Source organism: Patiria miniata, unplaced genomic scaffold (assembly GCF_015706575.1).
Source record: "Patiria miniata isolate m_02_andy unplaced genomic scaffold, ASM1570657v1 HiC_scaffold_9, whole genome shotgun sequence".
In the NCBI taxonomy this organism is placed as follows: domain Eukaryota; kingdom Metazoa; phylum Echinodermata; class Asteroidea; order Valvatida; family Asterinidae; genus Patiria; species Patiria miniata.
In genome coordinates, this window is record NW_024037076.1 from 7,062,386 (window position 1) to 7,087,767 (window position 25,382).

At 41.0% G+C, this 25,382-nt stretch overlaps 1 pseudogene; it reads right to left on the reverse strand.

Moving 5' to 3' along the window:
* Positions 1–25,382, reverse strand: part of LOC119720153 — a 43,903-nt pseudogene that overhangs the window by 12,064 nt on the left and 6,457 nt on the right.

Below are 25,382 nucleotides of genomic sequence, written 5' to 3' on the forward strand. Positions count from 1 at the left end.
AGTGCCTAGGTTGCCGAGTGCCTAGGTTGCCGAGTAAATGCTCGAAAGCACCAAGGCAAATTATGGAGGACACCAATGTACATGAGAACACCAAAAAAGCAAAATAGTACCCCACCTTGTCTGTACAATCCAAGCTTGAAGAAAAAAGAAAAAAAAGCAAAAAAAAAAAAAAGCCGCGTGGCCGCGTCAATTCCGGAACTTTGCTCTGACCAGAGACCGAGTATTTTTTTTTTTGGCCTAACCTACAGTGTATTATTATATATTTTCAGAAATTAGACTAAAAAAAAAAAAAAAAGTACAACAAGCATTCAAATGGTTGCGAAAAGATTTCTTCCGCATGTGCATGATGAAGTTCGGAGTTGTCCCATATGTTTCTGATATGCGAACAGCACAAAACATGCACGCTGCACTTTGGCGTTTCACGCCATTTTGGACAAATTCCCTGTGATCCTTGAACACAAACTTCACAACAGTGGACACATATGACATTATACATGTACATGTATTTTGGGGTTCTTTGAATGAACAACGTATACAATTTGGGGAAAAAAATAGTGAAATGTGCCACACAGGCAAGCGTAACAGAACGTCGACGGTACACGTACTCGTGCAAAGTACATATGCAACGTGCATGCCAAAAAAACGGCAGATTCGTGTTTTCGTGGTGTCTACGCATTCAGTCTGCTTCCCATCTGTTTAAGGCTAGGCCACTGTGGACCTGCTGCCGTAACCAGACTAGGGGCCGTTTTTCAAACCTCGGCTTCGGCTGTGTCTCTTTCTCCAGTCATGCAGATTGGCAATGGGGCTGGACCCGTATTATAGGACCGAATCCGAGGTTCAGCAAACGGCTTTGCCCCAATCACCCAAGATAATTGTACAACCATTTGAGGAACACCTTGCGGCACACTGTGTGTACAATGATTGGTCATTGTGCCCACATACAGCAAATGGGTCATTGTGCGTAATTGGCCCGGGCCCAGTCAGACCTTGCATACCCGGCCATGGCTAGCTATTAATTGTGTTTGTCCAGACGTGCGTAGAGTAGAGAAAATTTCGATTTCTTCGCAATCGACCATTTGAAACTGAAAGTATCGAAAAAAAAGGCCATGGTAACGTAAGTGATACCATTTTTTTATCGAGTACCGCTATTCGAGTACGGGTACTTTGTTTTATGGAGTACTGTTATTTGAGTACGAGTACTTTGATGATCGGGTACAATTTCGACATATGCGAGTACGAGTACCAGTACTTTGCTGCTTGAGTACGAGTACCGTCGTATCGAGTACGAGTACTTTGACATTCGAGTACGAGTGCAAGTACATGTACGAGTACTCCAACACTGAAACACGATAATCCGTCATGCTCAAAATCCTGGATTTCATGATTTGTGGGTCAACTTCAAATTTGGTTTGTGGATTGTTCTTGGTAATTCCTAAGAAGCCTTTAGCATTTGGGGCCGAAAGGTCAAGGGTCAAGGTCACAGTGGCTAAAACAAAAGAATTTTTTTCAGCGTGATTACTTGAGAAATACTTTACAAGTGAACTTCAAATTTGGTTTGTGGATTGTTCTTGGTAATCCTAAAAAGCCTATAACAGTTGGGGCTGAAAGGTCAAGGGTCAAGGTCACAGTGGCTAAAACAAAAGAAATGTTGTCCGCGCGATAACTTGAGAAATACTTTACATGTGAACTTCAAATTTGGTTTGTGGATTGTTCTTGGTAATCCTAAAAAGCCTATAACAGTTGGGGCTGAAAGGTCAAGGGTCAAGGTCACAGTGGCTAAAACAATAGAAATCTTGTATTTATTCTGAGATAATAGGGATTAATTCATATAAAACCTACAGAAAAAACTAATGATGTCAATGAACGTTCCATGTGACCCAACTACATGTACATGCAAGTTCATGTTAAAAGAGTGGTGTTATGTCATGGGAACAGTCACGGTTGTGGGGCATTTGTGTTTGTAAACACACATAACTTGTTTTCCTATGATTCCCTTTAGAGTTTCTCTTCATTTTGCCACAAATAAACCTCTAAACCTGTTTTCCAGAGAGGAAGAACATTGTGTGGACGTGGGCAAGTCCGCACAACGTCACTGCTACCTGGTTTATGTGGACCTCTTTTGTTCAGACCTCTTTTGTCCTCACAGTGAATGTCATTTCCTGTGGAGCCGATTCTCGGCTTTGGATTTTGTGCACAGAAAATAGATAATTTAATCTGGTACTGATTCTTTTGGGCCCGGAACTGACGATATCGGGTACCCGGTTCTTGAAAATATTGGACTCGCAGTTCCGGTTCCCATATTGGAACCGGTTAGAACCGGGGAACCGCCGGAACCGCGCAAGCCTAATTTTGACCTGAATTTTGTAGGTGATAAAACCTGCTATGCAGTTTGGTGCATTGCAGGAGCGGGAGGGAGGTGGGGAGGTATACTGTGATTCATCATCACAGGTACTGAAACTCTACAGGTAGCTAGCTCCATGTTAGTACAATGTACGTATGCAGGCCTTGTCAGGATTATCCATAAAGCACCAAAAGCTTAATACCAAGATCTCAGAATTAGGATTACAAGACATCGTCACAATAGGGCGGTATCATTGTCATGTTTTATACAAATCCTGTGTGGAAAAAACTAAGATTGAAGATGGTTGCCTGGTGGGCATCTTCATTAGTCCATAGAGCAAGGGAAACAGACCCCACTGTCCTTGGAGAATAAGGTTTCTACTCATTTAAAGGAAGAGTATCCAAAAGAAACTGACAAAATTATTGTTGAAAAGCATACTTGGTTTAAAGATAGTAATGACACTGTGAAACTATTCTTTCTGGCATGCTGTCATTTTGAAGAAAACAATACATTAAGGTAATTTCCAAAGATGCATCTAATGACACATTTATGGAAAATTTCTGTTTGTAGTTTGTTTTTAATTCGGTGTACGCAAGCGTTGACACGACGCACAAGCGCGTGAGGTTGCTATACATTGTAGATCATCGGTTCAGTGCGTGACATCTGCTGAATAAAGACGTGTCCCGGATGCTGATACGGGCGCCATTCAAAACACGACTCGGCAACTTTTGAATTGAAATCGAGATCCTAAAATATTGTTTCCTCGGAATATACAGCATTCACTGAGCTAAAAGTTCATCGGGTTAGTTGTTAAGCACCTTTCTTTAGATTTGTTAGCACTTTTGTTGCTTTATAGGGAAAAAGTGCACAATGACAAATGATATACTCTACCTTTAATCAGAACTACATTCAATGAATTCACAGTTCTGAAAGATCTCATAAACTCAAAAATCACATGGTTCTATCATCAACGATGACCATTTGCCTACCCCTCCCCCTCCCCACCGGTACTGCACACACTATTCAATTGTTGTCACTCAAAATTAACACTGGTCACAAGTGAATTAATGAACACTCTGCTTTCGGTATCTTAACCACTTTCAAGGTGTTATTTAACAACAAAAACCAGGAAAACAACTGATTATTCTCATAACGACAATGATCATGTTAGAGATAAACTTACATGTAAGTCACATGGACTCTGTGCACAAGTTCCCCATGCAAAGTGAAAATTGGAAGAGACCACATCGGAGGGACATTCAAACGTGCCCCTGAGGGCGCCTAATGCTCACACAAAGATACTACAGATTTGTGTACATTAAAAATCAAATTGAAAATGCGTATTTTGCATTTTAGATGTAAATTTTGTAACTCTTCAGTAACTCTTTAAATATCACTCTTTAGAGTAACTCTTTAAATATCACTGTGAAAATATCAAGGTGATTGTTGTGATTCATATTCTTGATTTTGTAAACCTGAGAAAACCCTGACTTTTAAGTATCACATGACAACAAAACAATGATTGTTAGATTGAGAAAGTTGGTTATGAAAATAACAGCGTTGCTGTTGAAACCCCTCAGCCAGAGTCAAGTTATCATCCGGAAACCATTAACCTTTAACTCAACGTGGTGACCTTGACCTTTGGCCTTTGACCCCAGAACCAGTCCCAACATGCCTGTACCAATGGGAAACCCCCTACCGAAGTTAGACACCAACATTTCATTTCTAACTCAAGTTATCATTCGGAACCATTTACATTGAACTCACCACGGTGACCTTGACCTTTGACCTTTTGACCCCAAAACCAATCCCAACTTGCCTGTACACAAGGGCAAACCCCTACCTCAGTCAGACACCAAAATCTCATTTCTAACTCAAGTTATCATCCGGAAACCATTTACCTTTAACTCACCATGCTGACCTTGACCTTTGACCTTTTGACCCCAAAACCAATCCCAACTTGCCTTCTCCCAAGGGGAACCGTCTTCCAAAGTTAGACACCAAAATCTCATTTCTAACTCAAGTTATCATCCGGAAACCATTTACCTTTAACTCACAATGGTGACCTTGACCTTTGACCTTTTGACCCCAAAACCAATCCCAACTTGCCTACTCCCAAGGGCAACCCTCTACCAAAGTTAGACACCAAAATCTCATTTCTAACTCAAGTTATCATCCTGAAACCATTTACATTTAACTCACCACGGTGACCTTGACCTTTGACCTTTTGACCCCAAAACCAATCCCAACTTGCCTACTCCCAAGGGCAACCCCCTATCAAAGTTAGACACCAAAATCTCATTTCTAACTCAAGTTATCATCCGGAAACCATTTACCTTTATCTCACCATGCTGACCTTGACCTTTGACCTTTTGACCCCAAACCAATCCCAACTTGCCTACTCCCAAGGGCAACCCTCTACCAAAGTTAGACACCAAAATCTCATTTCTAACTCAAGTTATCATCCTGAAACCATTTACATTTAACTCACCACGGTGACCTTGACCTTTGACCTTTTGACCCCAAAACCAATCCCAACTTGCCTACTCCCAAGGGCAACCCCCTATCAAAGTTAGACACCAAAATCTCATTTCTAACTCAAGTTATCATCCGGAAACCATTTACCTTTATCTCACCATGCTGACCTTGACCTTTGACCTTTTGACCCCAAAACCAATCCCAACTTGCCTTCTCCCAAGGGGAACCCTCTTCCAAAGTTAGACACCAAAATCTCATTTCTAACTCAAGTTATCATCCGGAAACCATTTACTTTTAACTCACAATGGTGACCTTGACCTTTGACCTTTTGACCCCAAAACCAATCCCAACTTGCCTACTCCCAAGGGCAACCCTCTACCAAAGTTAGACACCAAAATCTCATTTCTAACTCAAGTTATCATCCTGAAACCATTTACATTTAACTCACCAGGGTGACCTTGACCTTTGACCTTTTGACCCCAAAACCAATCCCAACTTGCCTACTCCCAAGGGCAACCCCCTATCAAAGTTAGACACCAAAATCTCATTTCTAACTCAAGTTATCATCCGGAAACCATTTACCTTTATCTCACCATGCTGACCTTGACCTTTGACCTTTTGACCCCAAAACCAATCCCAACTTGCCTTCTCCCAAGGGCAACCCTCTTCCAAAGTTAGACACCAAAATCTCATTTCTAACTCAAGTTATCATCCGGAAACCATTTACATTTAACTCACCACGGTGACCTTGACCTTTGACCTTTTGACCTCAAAACCAATCCCAACTTGCCTACTCCCAAGGGCAACCCCCTACCGAAGTTACAACCCCAAACAACATTTCTAACTCAAGTTATCATCCGGAAACTAAGCTGCCCGGACGGACGGACGGACACACACACATCCGGACGGACGGACGCCCTAGGCGATGACAATACCCCTCGAGCCTCTCGGCTGAGGGGTAAAATGACTCCCCTTTTCCCGTAGCAAATCTGTAATATTTAATTAGAATGCACATGTCAGCTAAAAAACGTCTTGTGAGAAGACTAGTTCTAAATATTCTTTTTTTTATATTAATATTCATGATTCTATTTCTACAATTCACAGATGACAATATCATTGGATTAAAACATTAATAAATCAGATGTTGACATTAACATCATGGAGGGAGATACCCTTTCTGTCCCTATCAAATAACAGTTTGTAACAGTTTTGAAAATTGGTCTAATGTTGGTACAATTGACAGGCTGTGGCAATTTTGTCAATTGTAGGTACATGTACATTGTACCATGCTTTGACTTTGACATGCAAGAGTTGTTCCCATTTATAAGAAAGGTACCAAGAAGAGCCCCGGAAATTATATGCCTAAGAGTTTAACCTCAGTGCCATGTAAAATGATGGAAGCCGTAGTGGAGCAGTGGGTCCTTAGTCATGTGGAAGGTCTGGATTTGTTAACCAAAGATCAACACGGCTTCATGAAGGGAAGATCATGCCTTACCAATCTGCTTGAAACATTCAAAGAAGTCACCAGTATGTTAGATGAAGGGGGCGGAGTGGACATTATCTATCTTGACTACTCCAAAGCCTTTGACTCTGTCCCGCACAGAAGGATGTTGTCCAAGTTACAAGCTTACGGAGTGAAGGGCAAAGTTTGGACATGGATCCAGGATTTTCTGACAGGAAGAGTGCAAAAGGTATCTGTGGGCGATGCGGAATCAGACTGGACCAGCGTGGCAAGTGGAGTGCCCCAGGGCTCTGTCCTGGGCCCCATCCTGTTCGTGTTGTACATAAATGATCTGCCAGAAAATGTGAAATCAAACGTAAAAATGTTTGCAGATGACACCAAACTGTACAGGCACATGGTTGATGAAGAAGAAAAGCACTCGCTCCCAGAAGATCTCAACGCACTTCAGAAGTGGTCCAAAACCTGGTTGCTGAGGTTTAATGCAAGTAAATACAAGCTTATGCTCATGGGTAATACCAACAAAAGAACATCTAATCACCTGGGCAATGAACAGATACCTCTTGACAGTGAAGAGAAAGATCTAGGAGTCTATATAACAGAGGACTGTAAGAACACCAAGCAGTGTGCAACAGCAGCAAGTAAGGCAATGGCTAATTTAAGAATAATCAAAAGGACATTCACACACTACGACAAAAAATGCTTCACCACCCTCTACAAGACATACATCCGTCCACACCTTGAATATTGTATCCAAGCATAGAGCCCCAGTCTCAAGAAAGATGTGACGGTGTTAGAAAAGGTACAGTGCAGGGCAACCAAGATCATTCCAAGCTTGAAAAACAAAACTTATACTGAGAGATTATTGGAGTTGGACCTGTACAGTTTGGAAGCAAGAAGACAACAAGGTGACTTGACCGAGGTGTATAGGATCCTAAACGGCTTGGAAGGCATTGAGGAGAGCAAGCTCTTCCAGAGACACGAAAACCCATTCCAAGTCAGAGGTTACAACCTAAAGCTCTACAAACCAGGATTGAAGAAAGGGTTGAACTGCAGAAAAAACTTCTTTTCCATCCGAGTTATTTCTGAATGGAACAACCTCCCATCACGTGGTGAATGCAGCCTCAACAAACCTGTTTAAGAACCATCTTGATGCCTACTAGAAAGAAATTAGATATGGGGTCACAAAGGCTTAGCCTATTCAATTCCACTGACAGCAATAGATATGGTGGGTTTAAGTAGCACTGAGCAGTGTTGGAGGTCTCGAGGCCGGCCTCGAGGTCGATTTTCATGGCCTCGGCCTCGGCCTTGGCCTCGGAGTCTCGGCCTCGGAGCCTTCTGGCCTCGGCGAATCGGTCGAGGCCGGCTCGAGGCCGCCCATTTTGATGTCTTTTCTATTCTAATTAATTTTAATTTGTACCGTATCAAACCCTCGAGATTTTGCCGCAGTGGGTTCCGTGAAACGAACGCATATACAATGTATGAACTGGAAATGGTTGCATTGAACGTACTCACGTACGTAGCATCTTCGCCTATCCTGCGCTTCAGCTTTCCACGTGCATGCAAGCGTTATAACTGTTACCGCGTGCCAGACTACATAAGTCTGGCACCAATCCCATCCGCGTACAATAACATGTGGTAGTAGACTAGTCTGGTTGCAGTGTTGTACAAAATTTTCTCGTTTCGCCTCTGTACCCCGACCTTTAAAAATGATTTGCGGCAAGGTGCGGCAAGCTTAAAGGGAACATGAAATAAAATTTTGATTGCATTTTTTTTGCTTAAATCAATAAAGGATGATGTTCTTAACAATATTTTGTGTATGGCGGTGTTTATTTTCTGGGATAAATGGGGGAAAATAATTTGTGAACATGTTTGGTCAAACTACTCCGCCCCACAAAGGGAAGCTTCATTAACATAAAACTTCGCAAGGGGTATGACGCAAATCATGGCAGAGACTTGCCGCGCTGCGGGGGGCACCGGCATTGCGGCGTGCATCATAATACATGTACATATCCATTGCGGCACTGAAAGTTTTTCTGGTGTTTCGTTCGGAATCGAGGAGAAATAACACCCGATTTTCGGCCATGCTGACAAGATGTGTGGCTGCTGGGTGTAGCAAAACTACCAAGGATGGAGTAAGCCTTCATTTGTTTCCAGTAAATCCGAAATATCGGAGCATTTGGAGAGCCAAAGTGAACGTAAATACCAGAGCAAGTGGTCCGGGCCCAGTGAGTTCGCGGCCCTCTGCGCTGCACTTTGTCTTTGAGCCGTTGTGCTTTGATGCTGGTCTGTACAGCAACTTGGGCATGCCCCTAAAAAAACATCGAGTCAGTGTCTGAATCATTAGAACTCTGATTCGAATTGGACGAATCTGTACCATTTTCATCGGATTCGCTAAGGAAAGAAGAGAAAGAGTCTTCGAAACTTTCACGGTCATGACGGTCGTCGTTGTTTTCATTCGACAACGGTGGCACCGTGGCACGTCCACATGTGCATGTACACATGTAGACACATTCGTACGTGTGCATATAATGCCACGTACGGGTACGCGGCGGCTGCACATACACACAGTACAGTAGCTTCGCTAATCCGTCTCGTACCCAGACGTCATTTACGGGCCCTGGATTTCTCTGCCTTTGTTTACGTCATGAACAGCGCCCTCATTTGGAGTTGCCGCGAAAATCAAAAAGGGGGGGTTCAATTTTGGACGGTAAATTACCACACTAAACGTACACCAGAACCAGTTCTGCTTTTAATTCACATTTAATACACATAAAGGAATGTATATATAAAAAAAAATACGTTATGAAAATTTTGGACTGCATGTTTCCTTTAATCATTTCTTTTTATAGGCCACTGTTTCAGTAAAAGTCTGAACTTTCTGGGTACGATCGAGTGTACTAGTCCGTACCATATTTTTTTCATAAAGATATGATAAAAACAGTTAAGATTTATCAAGTAGATTTTATTTTTACACGGTGATTTAAATGAAAGTTCCGGCTCACACGGTAATGTTTGGCGCAAATGGTCGATATGGAAAGCGCGATTTCAGAATTCGTTTTTCCATCCAAATGAATGCAAAGTTCTGAATGAATGTTTTAATAATAGGAGTCAGTATTCCTCGTGGTACCAGGATACTTTTTTGTATTTTTAGAGCCATGTTGATACTTATTACATGTATAAGCACGGTTTGAAATTGACTAATTTTGCGTGGTTACAGATATACGGCCAAAACCTCTGGACTCCCTACCTCTTGCCATGATCTTAAAATTCTTCGAAGCCATTGGATTCAAATCGGATGATCCGAGAATTCATGGTCATTTTGATGAACTGAGTGATATCATGCACGCATGTTCCGTGTTGTCGTGTTGTTTTGAGCGGGATTGGCCATTGCCAGACTTTGTCTGGTACCGCGGTATTAACAGTGATAATGCGTGGACACTTATCCCGTTGTGTGGAGCGGGATTGGAACTATGCTTTGCCCGTGCGTAACGGCGGGCCGTCTGGCATTGTCTGGTCGCATCGTGGTGTTTGCTCGGCGCGCGCCTGGACAGTGCGAAGGTCGAGGGGGGGGGATCGTAACTTTTTGGTTATGAGTGGTAAAAACCTGATTCAAAAATCAAGTTGTTGTTTATTTAATGGGGATTCCTATGATATTAAGCATTTTGATAGGTTTTGAAAATATAAAACATGCTAAAAGTAAATAATGTAAATCTTACAGAATAGAAACTCAAAATTTGGCCAAAATCTTCAAAGGGCAAACACCTGTGAGCCTGATTCAAATGCCATTGATTTTGTTGTGTAATTTGCTTTTCAGTGATACAAAACTTGAGATTTCTTTCTTTAAAAAATAAAATTCGCCGGACTCCCTACAAGAGGAAACCCATTGCAAGCTGTAAATTTGTAAGCCAGGCACTCCAAAACTCAGTGAATTCAACTAAAAAGATGTTAAAACTCCAACATAATCTTAGCCTTGTTTTAGTGATTTATATTTTATTACGTGTTTTGATAGCTGGCCTCGACCTCGGCCTTGGCCTCGGAGGTGGTGGCCTCGGCCTTGGCCTTGGCCTCGCGGTTGTGGCCTCGGCCTCGGCCTTGGCCTCGGAAGTTGTGGCCTCGGCCTTGGCCTCGGCCTCGGAGGTTGTGGCCTCGACTACAACACTGGCACTGAGTGCCTCGCAATGATTGATTTACATTAATGCAATAACAATGAAGACACAAAAGGTTCGCTCATGCATGTCCCAGCAAAACAAATGCATTGCCCTCTATTAGAAGGCAAATTTGTTGCAACATTCAAATCTATCTATATCTATCAAGCCCCTTCAACAGGTTTTGACAGTTATGTGGTTTAATCCATAGGGGTTCTGGGAGTTGGCCACCAGCCTGTACAAAAGCTATAGGAGAGGAGGAGGTTAGGCTTGGAACGCTAAAAAGTCTGGCACCATCCCATTCAACAGTTTACAAGGCCTTTTTTTTATACACATACCTGATTTTGTCCTAACGTACGTCTATGTCGTGTGGCTATGTCGATTGCACACGTACGTAAACGAACAAATACGCGATATGTTGAGTGATGCTTGAAATTAGCGCTCAAAGATATCCAAACATGGCCATTTCCTCCCATACATGTATGTTGTCCATTCTTTCAATGTCTTTGTAGTCTTTGTTAGATGTGACGTACAATTGACACTATTTCTGCACCTCAGTAATTATTTTTGCGTCCTTTTTATTTTGTATAACCAATCAGTTCAGGCACTTGCGACATACATACATACATATACGTATGCAAAAATTTTATCGCACTATAAAATCAAATCGCATTTTTTTTTTTAAATGGGGTGATAAGTCGCACAAATTTGTTGCATAAATGTAAACGTGTTATTGATTTTTGCGTTTAAAAATGCACAACCTTATTGTGCGACAAATCATGTATGTGTAAATATATTTCAGGGAACACGATCAAAAATGGCTTCCTCTCAAATAAGGTCTGTGGCTTTGGGTATATTTCTAATAGAATTAGTTTTTTTGGGGGGAGGGGTAGGTTTATTTATATTTAAACCACATTGAACTTATTATTGAAATTTAACTTCCAGACTAAAGCTTGATCTGACAGAATGCAATTATTATAACAAAACTAGAACAGCGAAGCCGCCACGGCTTGCTGTTAGGGAGGCAGGAAGGGAGGCTGAAGGTAGGGTTGGGGATGGGCATGATGGGGATCAGGATTCTGGTTGATGTGCCAAGGTATAGGGGTAAGTTTTTAAATGCCAACAAAAAAGTCAACAAATGTCCTTACAAATGCATGTGTACGTGGGATAGCCGTCACCGAGTTATGGGAAAGTTTTCCATTGTTAGGGTAATTAGGACCTAGTTGTGGGGACTTTTTGCAGCACCCCCAGTGTCTTTGGTCCCCATATTACCGTGGGAGAACTTGTGTGTAGTCCCCACAAATGAGGAACAAGAATGGTTATATTCATGTAGCCACAACACTATCACCACACCCCCAAACCTTACCCCATCCCCCTCCCCGCCCCCTATCCACACCCACCCCATCCTCCCCACCCATCCCCACCCCACCACCTACACATCCCCACCCCACCCCAACTCCAATCCCTATCTTCCTACCCCTTCCCCTACCCCAACCCCCTATCACCACCCACCCCATTCTCCTCCTACCCATACCCACCCATACATCCCCACCCCACCCATACATCCCCACCCCGCCCCAACCCCTACTCCAATTCCTATATCCCGCCCCCTCCCCCACCCAACCCAACCCCTACACCCACCCCCCTCTACCCGTCCCCACCCACCCCTACACCCCACCCAAGCCCCTACTCCAACCCCTATCCCCTCCCCCACACATCCCAGTGTGTATAGCCTGCAAACGGGAACCCCCTATTGTCCCTCTTTTGTTTGGACTTTTTGTTTTTCACGAAAGTCGGATAGTGCGTAAGTCAGCGACTTGCACAATAAATTATGGCGTAACTTGCGCAATCATTTTAGGTGGCGTAAGTTGTAGCGTAGCAACTAAAAATGACACATTTTACCAGCAAATCGGGACTGTCGTGGAGCCTGTTATTGCACAACTTATCAAGGTTGATACAAGACACTTACATGTACAACTTTATGTTTGAAATAAATGCATTTCTACTTTACTCGAAAAATAGAATTAGCTGTTGCAAACTGCTTACCAACCAAAATGACCTATGGTATAAATGCAAAAAAATAGTTAGTGGCCTGACGTTTCGACCCTAGCAGAGTCTTTCTCGAAGGCTAAATGACAAGACTTCATAGTCTTGTCATTTAGCCTTCGAGAAAGACTCTGCTAGGGTCGAAACGTCAGGCCACTAACTATTTTTTTGCATTTTTCTATTTTACTCGTAACAAAATTTTTAGAGTTTCCGAACGACTCTGAAGAAAGTCAGACAAAATAATTTTCAAAATGGCGGGCTAAGGTTATCCAACAACTGTTTTGCAAATGAACAAATTCACACACAAACAGCCGTCGTAAATGCTGTTTTTATCCTCGTCCAAGATGTTTAAATTATTTAAAAGGTTGCGCAGCTACGCCAAGTTTTGTGAAATCCATTGTAAGTTTATTGCACAGCTGCGCAACAAATTTATTGCGTAAGTCTTACACATGGCACTTTTTCGAGAAATCGGCTGCTGAGGAGGATGCACAGACCATTTACCAACAGTTCTGTTGGGGCAGACTATCTTTTCTGGCAGCGGTTAGCTGATGAATTGCCTTTATGTCAAACCTGAATTTACCAAGACCCTGAATGTCAGTGAAATTGTCTAGATATTTCTACATTATCTGGATCACACATTGCGGGTCCAAATTTTGCCAGAAGAAAAAAGGAGATCATATCTTTGTCATCATTTTCACTGGATTGCCAAATAAATCTCGCATCCATTGGCAATGCCATATTGAATGTTAGCACCCTCAAGTGTAATTCAACATACATGGTCGCGGTCTTTGAGTCTGTATTGGTATCCATACAAGTTAGCATGCCAGACCACTGTAATATAGCTTCAAATGGTTTTAATTTCTGTGTGTTTTGGTAATTGGATTTCATTGGTTTATGAGGGTATGGATTTTAATATGTATTTGCAGTTTGCGTCGTGTATATACGTTGATCATCTTTATCAAATTCAGTCTGTTCAGTCTGTTTATTTAATTTCATACGTGGTTCAATTTTAACACATGGAAGAAAAGTGTACTATATGGGTTTTTTACATGTATATTGATGTAAACTGTAATGGTCCTTGGGACTGTACAAATTTGAAGCAAAATTCCACACTATCCATAAATTATGAAAAATGGTTCCGGCACAAACCAGAGATAACACAGATAAAACCCAACATTTCACTCAACATGCTTTCTCCTTTAAATACTGAACAGAATGTCCAGCTAATACCTCTGGCAGGTCTGGGGTTTTTTTTCTAAGAACCATTTTGCTGTTAGAGATAGCCACTTCACATGCTGTGTCTGCAAACTTCTCTTAGGTTTTTTTTTTCCAGTAAGTTTCTATTGGATTCATCTTTATTCAGTAAACCTGAGACTGACCTTTTAAGTTGAAGACTGCAATCTCACCAGATGTGCTGTTTGGTCCAAAATGGACACCAGATACCAAGAGCAGTGTGTCGCTGGCATTGAACTGTGAGAACTGGGTATACTGCCAATGGAACAGGTCTTTCATGGCTCTGTTGTACTTCAGGGAGATGGGAGGACCAGTCTTCCAAACCTACATGTAAAGGGACCAACCAGGGAAAGGTCTGTCATATTGCTAGAAATTTTCTTTAAAAGGTGAAAGCATGCATAATTACATCCTAAGTGGTAAAAAGGTACACACAAAAATACTGTTACTGAAGGACATTTAAGTACCAATGCTACCATAGTTGCACACTCGTGTGTTTTTTGCTCATGCAAAGACGATACAGTTTGTGTCTCCTCATTGTTTAGTATTAGTCAGGTGTACTCATTAGTGATGTACATGATGGGTTCTTCCTTGGCTCTCGGGGGTAGACTGAACAACGTTGACTATTTATCTGATAGGACTGGTCAATTTGGACAAACACCAAGCATTGAGAGTGATGACACAAACACAAAGAAGTAGTGTTGGACTCAAGTACAATTACAACCTTGCAAATGTGACTTGGACCCAGCTCAATCATGGGCAAGATATGGCTTTGGTAATTCTAAGACAATTCATTTGTTTTAACACAAAACTCCATTTTGTTGGCATGATGGTAAAGCAGTTTCCAGAGATGGCTAACCTAGTGCCAATAGACACAAAAATTTGGTTAAAAGACTGAGCCATCTTTTTCGATTTGTCCAACATAGAGCCATTAACAGTGAGACTAGCAGGAGTAGTACCCACATGTACATAGGCAGGTAAAACCTTTTTTCAAAGTTTGACCATAGTTGTGAAGGATTGTGTTTGGTCTGCATTATTTGGTGACGGAAATATTTCTTCTTTGGGGTTTTAACCAAATTATTTGCAAAGTAAGATACATGTAAGAGAATCAGTCTAGCAGGCTTGTAGTCTTCACAGGTGTGTAATCAAAATTTCCATTAGTCGTCTGACCAGCGTTGGAAAAATACAGTTTTTCTCGAAAATGTCAGCACACCAGGAGCCACAACTTTACAGGATGCTTTAGACTGTCATTCCCTAACAATCCAGTAAGACATTTCGTGATAATTTGATCATTTCGTTTTTTTGATGTTTGCAAATGTTGTATCTTCCTTTTCATATGCAAGGCAGTAGGTAACGTGTCAGTCTCCTGACGATGAGTAGAGCAGGCTAGTCGAAACGTTGAGACCAAAGACAAGTTCTTTTAGAACTTACAGCAGGACTGTTCTAAACAGAACAAAAACTACTTAGCAAGTTGATAATAAGCAGGACAAGTTCTTCTCAGAACTAATATCTTCTAAGCAGTAGTTATTACCACATGGTGTTACCGCAAAACCGAAACGATACTTATTCTCCAAATCCATTTATTTCTGAAAATTGCAGCAAAAGCAAATGTTTTACATTCCCTTTAGAATCGTCCTCTAAGACTCATAAAAGGACAAACACGTTTTACATGTTAATACAAGTGATAAGAAGTCAACCATGTTACCAACAGCACCCTCATCTTCAACATGTGTTTCGAAACAGATCTCAATTTTTCGTAATTTTATATTTGTAAACTAAAATTGAGATTCAAAAACAAAAATACAAGGAATTGAATACAATTCTTGCCTTTTCTAGTAAAATATGGTAGTAGCACTACCCAGGATTGTCCATTGTCCTCTACTTACCTTGATGGTGCCATCTTTGGAACATGTAGCAAACAGCTTGCCATTATGTGAGAAGCTGACATGCAGTACCTGGTCTGTGTGCTCCCTCAACACTTGAACCTCAAGGCAGGGAACATGGCAGCGTAAACGACGGTACTCACTGAAATAGGATGTACAGCCTGCAGCGTGGAGCAATTACAAGAACAGAAGTATGCACCAATTCCATAATGTAATTTACTGAACATTGAGGTGTGACAGACAAATGCCAAATGGTAGAACAAGGTGAATATACATCACATGGAATTTTGACAATCTTAGTCGGGATATCCTGACATTAACACGCATTGGTTTCATCATTGGGTCAGTGGTGTTGTGTGTTAACCTCTACAGCCCATTGGGCAGTTCCACAGTGTTGGAAATACATGTACATTTTGGAAAATTCCACAGTGTGCATAATAACTGATACATGTAGAGTTATAATCAAAAAGAAAAATTTTAATTCTGTTAAAATGCTTGAGTTTAGTTACTACAATGCTTTAAAAGAGAACTATTCACTCAACTTTTTTGCTGTGGTAGAAATCAGATCCAAACACCATGGTGTCAGACGTAGACTAAGACAAATTGATTGTTTGTACTGTGGAAATATTTGTTGCCAGAATGGCTTTTCAGTTGATTGCTGATTTAGATAGAGGGGACTAGTGTCAAGATAAGATTTTCTCGCATAGACGGAGTCGTCAAGTGAAATATAACAACACTCGGATTTACCACAAATACAATTACCTTGACATGCAGTGTTTTATCCAAGACTGTCCAAGAGCGATAATTAGTTAAAATCTGACTGGTAAAGCCAGCCAGCTAAGGCTCCAGTATTGCAACTCACCCCAGGTTTCTTTTTTTATATTTTTATTCCATAGAGGGCGCTCTTTCCTTAGGGTAATTTGTTTGTGCACAGCAAAGACAAGATAACATACATACTAGTTTATTTCACTCAAATGTGGTTATATGTATTCTGCCAGACTTGTGGAGAGAGCGTTGGACAAGCACCTGTTTTTTTGGCCATCACTTTGATCAGGCCTGGATTAAGTGTTTCGTAGGCCCTAGGCACCAGTGTTCCGTAGGCCCTACTCCACCCTACAGGCACCGGCACCAAATTCAGAGTACAATTAGCACTGTACCAATGAAGCCAGGCCAAACTGGTATAGTTCCTAGCTCTAAAAGCCGGTTGGCACCAAGGGCGTCAATTGCTTATCAAACGTGGGGGTGGTAGCCTACATACATGTGTATCTTGATCAGAACTAATGTGAGAGCGAAGCCTTAACAGTAACGGCGTTGGGTTCGGGGCCCGCTTATTTGGGCCCAGGGGAAAATGGATTCTAGACGCTCTGTGGTACTATCTGAGGCAATTTTGACTACTGGCAAGGTGTTAGCAAAAGATCATCATTTAAACATCATTTTCAAGTTTGGAGTCATTGAATCAACTATTCTAAGCTACAGAATCAAATGTAGGCTCGTGGACGAAAATAGTTGGGGGGGAGACGACATGTTCCCCCCCCCCCCCCCCACTTGTCCCCAACCTATCGACGCCCATGGTTTGGCACCGTGCTTCAGAACGACAGACTTTACACATAAATTGTAAACGTAGGGCCTACATGACTGCCTACAAAGTCATGCTGTACAGTGTCAGTTCGTGAAATCAAAATTTCTGAGAGAGACCCTAAAACTTTGTAAAAACTTTTCTCTGCGCGTGGGTGTGTGTGTAGGTAGGCTTATATGTGTTTTATGGCACAGTACTGTCATAGGCCCCCCGAATTTGTCATAGGCCCCCAAATTTGTCATAGGCCCTAGGCACAAGTGCCTACTGTGCCTATTGGGTAAGCCGGGCCTGACTTTGATGTAAAAAAAAATGGCATGTGGTTATGGCTATGAAGGCATGTCACTGGCACCAACCTGGTGGTAATGGTAAACAGTGGTCAATCTTCCACTCCTCGTACAGTAAGGCCTTCCACAACAGCTCATCCCTACTGATGCGTAGCCAGGCTTTGCATGCCTGTGCAGACCTCAAGAGTTCACTGGAGGAGAGGAAGCTGAAGATGTGCAACACCAAGCTATCTGGGAGGCACAGCCATATGCTCCTCTCTTCATCCATTCTAAAAACAGGCAGCAGCAGGGATAAGAAAATTGAAAAGTTTCTCCACTCTGACAATACTATTTTACTCAGCCTTCTCAAGTAAGATTTGAGGCTTGTTACTGTATAAGTTGTAGAAATACATGTATAAATTATGAGATAAATGTTCAATGGACTGGTTCCCATAAAATCCTATTCATGATTAGATTGGAGGTGTGCAGTGATAAACATTTTGTAACAATTTGTGTTGTATTATGGGACAGTTTCCTCTAGGAATGGGGAAACGGCGTCGCAATGTTGCACAACATACATGTTCACCTTCCTGCCCTTTTTCTACTCTAGTGGCTTGCCGTTAAAAGGGTTTTGGGAACCAAGGTCTTCTGAAGGTTTTGACATTAAATAAGGGAATAAATGTGTGCTCCGGAGGTTTTTATCACTCTGTTTAAGACCACTTAGAGTCTGGGTGCTGATAATTACCGGAGCCGGAGGCGAGGGTAATTATCAGCACCCAGACTCTAAGTGGTCTTAAACAGAGTGATAAATACCGATGGAGCACATATTTATTCCCATTCATAACTACCTTTTCGGTAAAAAAAAATCGTCCCGATTTTGTTCAACAAATTCACTTTATGCTTTTTGAAACATCCCTCTTGCAAAATAATGGAGTGTTCAGCTGGCAAGTAAGATGTAAACAACCCTTTTATGGAGATTGACGCGCGCGTATCATGTTCTGCGCGATGTCGCGCAGAACACACATGGCGCGTTGCGTTTTGAATGTAGATAGAACTATAAAATTCTGACTCCCTGGTAGTGTTGCGCATGCCTACGTGAGGATTGTGAACGTTCAACCAATGAAACGATAAGAGGCACTGGATTTTTAGGAGTCCACATTTTATTGTGACACTGGAAAAGTGTTTAAGACCAGCTAGCCATGTCTTCATCATCCGTTTAAGACCGGCCACGTGACGGGCTCTCGACCAATAGGAATGCGTAAACTGTCTTAGGTATTTATGAGTAAGGGAATAAATGTGTGTTCAGGAGGTATTATAACACTGTGTTTAAGACCGGTGGGAGTCTGGATGGGCGATAATTACCCGAGGCCGAGGGTAATTATCACCCATCCAGACTCCTACCGGTCTTAAACAGAGTGTTTAATACCGACCGAACACACATTTATTCCCATTCTTAAATACCTTTTCGGTCAAAACAAAAATCTTTTTCCGTCCAAAAATCAAAACAAGTCAAAAACTAGACATTGCTAACCATTTTGCTCAACAATTTTACCAACTGTTGTATTAAAGACCCCTCTGACTATAATATGGAATGGCCCTCTACAATTCCTTACCTTTTAAGGAGATTGGCACGCGAGTCACGCGTACTGCGCGATGTCACGCAGAATGCACCTGGGGCATTGCGTTGTGAATTTAGGACTATAAAATACTGACTCACTGCTAGCATTGTGCATGCCTATCTGAGGATTATGAACGTTCAACCATTAAAACAGTAAGAAGCACTGCATTTGTAGGAGTCCAAATTTCATGTGACACTGGAAAACTGTCTTAGGTATTTATGAATACAAGTTATAGGCAAAAGACAAATTTGGACCACTTAAAAAATGTCTTCATTTCTGCTTTTTAGTTAAAGTTTTGTAATTTATGTAACCTGGATGAATGATGACCCTCGTCAAAGTTACAGGTACTTCTGGGTCTTTGAAAAACTGAGTTTGATAATTATAACTCTTTGCAAAATGTATCTTTTTAACTTTACTTTGGCTGTAAGATTTCTGACTGAAACAAAATTTCAGTCTGGGAAGGCATTTAGAGGACCACTACTCTTGATAGGGAGTCCAGCAGAGTGTCCATTTTTGTAAGCATGTGCATTGCTAATACTAGTCTTATTGTTAAAAAGAAGTCTTTTTAATGCTTGGGAGTTGTTATTGATCAAACATTAGTTGGGGCCACGCGTTGAATTTGTAAGGAAAACAGTTTCATCTAAATTGGGTATGATAGCTCTAACAGTCCTGAACCCTCCAATTTGAATATGATTTTGCACACCCCCTAGGATTGTGTTCCCCAAACCAGCCTGCACACACTTTTTGCAAGCTTTTAAGTTACGCCAACTTTGCAGTACTGCTGTGCAGTATGGGGTGGAAGGAAGGTACATGTACCTCTCAACACTTTTCTCAACAAATGTCTGAAAAAAAGCCGCATGAATGATCCTTAAATGTACCTCCCTTACCCTTCAGCGGCTATGTTTGCTAGACTAAACTGGGTTCAATTTTCTGAAAGCGTTAAGTTTAAAAAGCAATTCTTGTTTTCAAAAGTTTACACGAAATAACTCTTTTGTACCAGTACATGACCAAAGGTGATGGAACTGGGGGGCAGGGGGCACTTGCCCCCCCCCCCCCTTCCCCTATTATCCCAGGCCAACAAAAGTGCCTCTCTCCCATTAACAAGATTATGCACCTTCTCGAGATGGAAAACTACCTCTCAAAAGCACAAATGCCCCTTTTGCAATAATAAAATTGTGCCCCTCTTGCAATGGAAAATTGGACATCAAAAGCACAATTGTGTAAGTGCCCTGCTCGCAACCTTATAATTGTGCCTCTCTGGTCTTTACAATTAAGAGTGCTCCTCCTCATGCGAATAAAATGGTTACTGAACTGGCCATCAAAAGCAACAGTGCCCTCTCGTGATAAAAAATGGTCTCTCTACAACTAGTAAAATGAATGGGCAGACCCAGAGAGGTTACTGCCGGGGCCGGAGTTGGAGGGCGTGTGGTGTGCCGAAGGTCCAAGGGCAGATCCAAGTGGGGGCCCGGGGGGGGGGGGGTAGCTTTTTTTTAGTTACACTTTTCAAATGATCCTCAAAGAGAAACTGACTAGGTGCATCACAATAATTTTTTTTAATATTTTATAATGATATTCAGCACAACTTGCCCGGAGTTAACTTGAGCTAAGATGTGTACTGGTACATGTATCTCAATTTCAGCAAAAAATAGATACAATGAGGTCTCCAGAATCCCTTGCTCGTCCGCAATATCAAGAAAAATGCAAGTCATGTTTTAAACATTTATTATTGCAAAAAAAATCCACTAAAATCTGATTTGTTTGTTTTAAGGTCGAGATTGGTAACTTGATAAAGGGAAGTGCATGCAAATGAAAAACTACTAAAACTCAAGGGAACCGATTCCTGGGTTTCCTCTAAAACCTTTATTTTAAATACACCTTGCATGGCAGGTATGCCATTCAGGTTTGTTCAAAGCAATACAAGCATTGCCCTCTAATTCCGTCACATAAGGTTTATTTGGGAAAATAATGATCCACTGTAATGCTTTTTTAATTACCGGTATATGGTGTAAATCAAGGATTTTCTTTTGTTCCTCTTCCCTTTTTCTTTGTTTGTACCCTAACTTTTTTCGCAACAGCTCTCACTGGTTTTGTACACGTTTTAATCGAGGTCGTCCTTGATTTGGTTCCTGTCCTTGATTCACTGATGATGTTGCACGTGGGTGTCCTCAATTTACACCATAAACAAACGCACCCACCCACGGAAGGACAAGACAGAAACAGTATGCCCACACCGGTTCTTTTCAGAACCTACTTCTTCCAAGAAAAGATTTCTTTCCACATGGTGTTACCCACAAACCTTATAATTTAACAGTACAAGAAAATAGACTGGCACCTGAAACAACCAGTTCAACACCGCTTCAGAGCTTCATCAATCAACTGTGCCAAAAGAAACATGTGGCATGAACCGGAAATTAATCTCTATATTTCTCCATAGTCAACCACCCCACTAATGAATGAAGAGATCAGTATTTTCAAATAGTTGGACCATGGTTGGACATGTACCAGTCTAGTCTTTAGCCTCATTTTGAAATCACTTGACTTCACTCTCATGTGCAAAATACTGAAGAAATGCCTTCTTTAAAAATTGAATTGAGTCAGCATACTTGGTTGGTGAAATACTGAGGACCTTTTCTTTGCCCAATGGAATTTTTGGAGAAATTTGCAGGCTAAAATTGTGAGTAATAGTGAATAAGAGTGAGTAAAGTTGGCCTGAGTTAGTTTTGCAAGTTTCAGAGCACTCCAAATCCTAGCCCCATAAATGTGGCCAATTTACTGGACTACCTCCGTATATAAAGGCCACACTTGGAACACGTACCTGAAAATGTAGAACTTTGTCAAGTTTTGCTTTTTAAATATAGACTATATTTGTAGTTAATTTACGTCTTAGAAGCATACTCACACTCTTTACAGCGAAAGAAAAGTAGTCCTGCATTTTTCAGGCATCTATATTTCGTGTAATTTCATGTTGGAATTTAGATAGGCAAACGTGTGCAAACAAACCTGGAAATAACACAAAAAATAGACGTCTGAAAAATGCAGTTGTGACTACTTCTCTATGGCTATAAAGAGGGTGAGTATGCTTCTAAAGCGTAAATATACTACAAACATAGTCCAAATATGAAAATCAAAATTTGACAAAATTCTACATTTTCAGGTGCATGTTCCAAGTGTGGCCTTTATTTACAGAGGTAGTCCAGTAAATTGGCCACATTTATGGGGCTATCCAGGTCCCAGTCTGTGTTCAGACTAGCCCAGGTTGGACATCTTCATTGCATTATGACTGACGTCCAGGGTCTTAGACCTTTGTGTAATACGACTCAAAACGAAAATTATTTTACTCTCATTTTACCTTATTGAAGAAGTCAATTTCATGTCTATGTATTCTATGTGTCCTTATCTAGCTACGGGAACGGTGGGTTAAAAACTTTCATACACCAAGATGGACGAAATAATCCAGGAAAATAGACTCCAAAACAACGTCAAGTTGTGGCATGGTTGTAGACTGATTTCATCCGTTAAACGGAGTTCGTACACTGTGCGTAGATGTACCTTGATTTTATCCGCGCGGCGTGCTGCGATCAACGCAAAATTCGCGTGCGATTTTTCGGACCGTGTGCATTTAATAAAAATCAAATGTTTGTGTACTCGGCTGCATCGGGTAATGTGTATCGCCTGAATATGGTTAATGTCAGTTGGAATTTTCTCCCCATTAGTTACCGAATTAGAGCCCACCACAAAAAAAATTGAACAGGAAATGAAAGATGATAACAGCTTGAATTTGACTTGAGAATTGGGGATTCATCACTGCGGTCTGTGGCAGTTTATTTTCTGATCTGCAATGCATGGTCTACCGTTTATGCCATAACTGCTGTGTGAAACCACATGCTGCACGCATGCTAAATGCAACGGCGGCAGAAAAATCGTGAAAAAAAATCTACAACATATATCGCTAAGAGCCGTCAGACCTCCAAATGAAATACATGAAAACGGAAAATACTGAAAAGACAGATCAAGTTCCGTGAATCAATTCGCACAAATCCTTTTTTCCTCCCCCTGCATGGGCCTATCAGCGGCCAATAAACAATACGACCTTTCTCGCCTTCGTTTTTCGATTACTGAACGTCTGACATCTCCTGACATGCAAATTTATGAAAGCCGCATGCCAGGCCAACCGGAGTCGAATTTACTAAATTGTGACGTCATTTCATTCCCAAATCAGGACTAACGCTGTGATTGGTCAATTTGAATTCAGTGTTTTGTAATACAACAACAGCCGGGAGCATATTCGCATAACATGATACCGGGCGCCGCCCACTGTGACAGTTTTTTCTATAGGCCTATAGAAAGCGCCTGCTGATCGGTCAAAATCTAGGAAGTCAAGAGGCGGGGTCTTGCCTAATTAATCAGCAAATCTGTTCGCACATAAAAGACCACGGCGAATTACATAGACTAGTTTTAACGCAGTGTGGGCAAATTTTACTATGCGTTATTGAAAAGCACGTGAAAAATTAAGGTAAGTAATTCCTGTTAAAATGAGTGGTTGTCCAGCTAGTTTTAACGTTATAGCTCTTCGAAGATTACCGATATAGTTCTTGTAGCAAATCAAGTTACTATAAGGATGCTTTTAATGTCATTTAGCTGAACTTTTCCAGTTGCATAAATAAAAGGGCAAAGGCATGGAACTACAATGCATTTATACAGGGTAAAAAACATCAGTCACATTTATAAACAAATGGACATGCGCTACATATCATTATGCCTATTTGAGGGGATGCGCCACATCAATCAAGGCTGAGGATATTTAGAAGGGAATTATGGAAGAGACAAACCATTTTGAACTGATATTTTTTGAAGGGAAGAGGAGGAGACTAACCACCTTGGCATTATTTAGAAGGGAATTATGGAGGAGACTAATATTGGCTAGGAGGATATTTTTTGGAAGATAGTCATGGAGGAGACTAACCATCTTGTTTTGTAGGATATTTTTTGAAGGGAATTATATGGAAGAGACTAACCATCTTGGCTTTATTGAGAAGGGAATTATGGAGACTAACCATCTTGGCTAGGAAGATATTTTTTGGAAGGATATTATGGAGGAGACTATCCATCTTGGCTAGGAGGATATTTTTGGAAGGGAACTGTGGAAGAGACTAACCATCCTGGTTAGGAGGATACTGTTTAGAAGGGAATTATGGAGACTTACAATCTTGGCTTCGAGGATTTAGAAGGGAGTTATGGTATACAAATATTGAGTGGCTCAGAGTGCAATGGGAGGAATATTATCGCAAGGTAAAATTTGGACTTTTCCATTTGACAAGGCAAAGCCGAGTGAACTAGAAAAGTCCAGATTTTACCCAGCGACAATATTCCTTCCATTTCATAATTTAAAGCCACTCAATATTTGTTTTATATTTATAACTGACATAGATCCTTGTCATTTGATATATTTGAATTGCTTGTAATTTTATACCTGATGACGTCAAGATGACGTCAGATTTTTGTTTACATCTTCGGACGGGGTTTCAAGTTCATACTAGATTTTATCATAATCCCGTAAATCGTTTGGAAGAAATTCGGTTCGTTTTGATTTTGAGGCTTCTGTCTGTGTTTTAAATTCACATAACTTTGACCTTCCGGTTGACCCGGCAGTAAAGGTCAAACGAGTTCACGTACAGGAAATGAAATGTTTACCAATTAATTGATTACAAGATTGGGACATGATTGATCATTTTGTTCATGAGTTATAGGTGAAAGAAGATCGTATGTAGAATTGCAGAAGGTTGCATTTCAATTGCCAAATTGTAAACGTGGTAAAGAATTTAATTATATGTTTGTACATCTAGGTTGTGTAAACTTTAGGCTTTTTTCAAATGACAACCAAGTTAACGATCATTAAAGAACTTAGCTCCATAAATGTGGCCAATTTACTGGACTACCTCCGTAAATAAAGGCCACACTTTGAACATGTACTGGAAAATGTAGAACTTTGACAAGATTTTATTTAACACATTTATACTCTGATTGATATCCTTTGATCAAGTTGTCCACGTACTACGTCATTATCCCCTGATCGCCGTATATACTTGATTTCTATTGCCGTAACTTTCAGCATAGGCCTACTCGCTGAGATTTGTTATATTATCACATTTAGACTTTGTTTGTACTTTATTTATGCTTTAGAAGCGCACTCACCCTCTTTAAAGTGATAGAAAATTAATCCCCCCCTTTTTAGATGTCTATATTTTGTGTAATTTCCAGGTTCATTTTGCACACGTAAGCGTACCTAAATTCCAACACTATAGTGGAAGTATGCCGTTCCGGTTTTTTTTTTTTTTACAA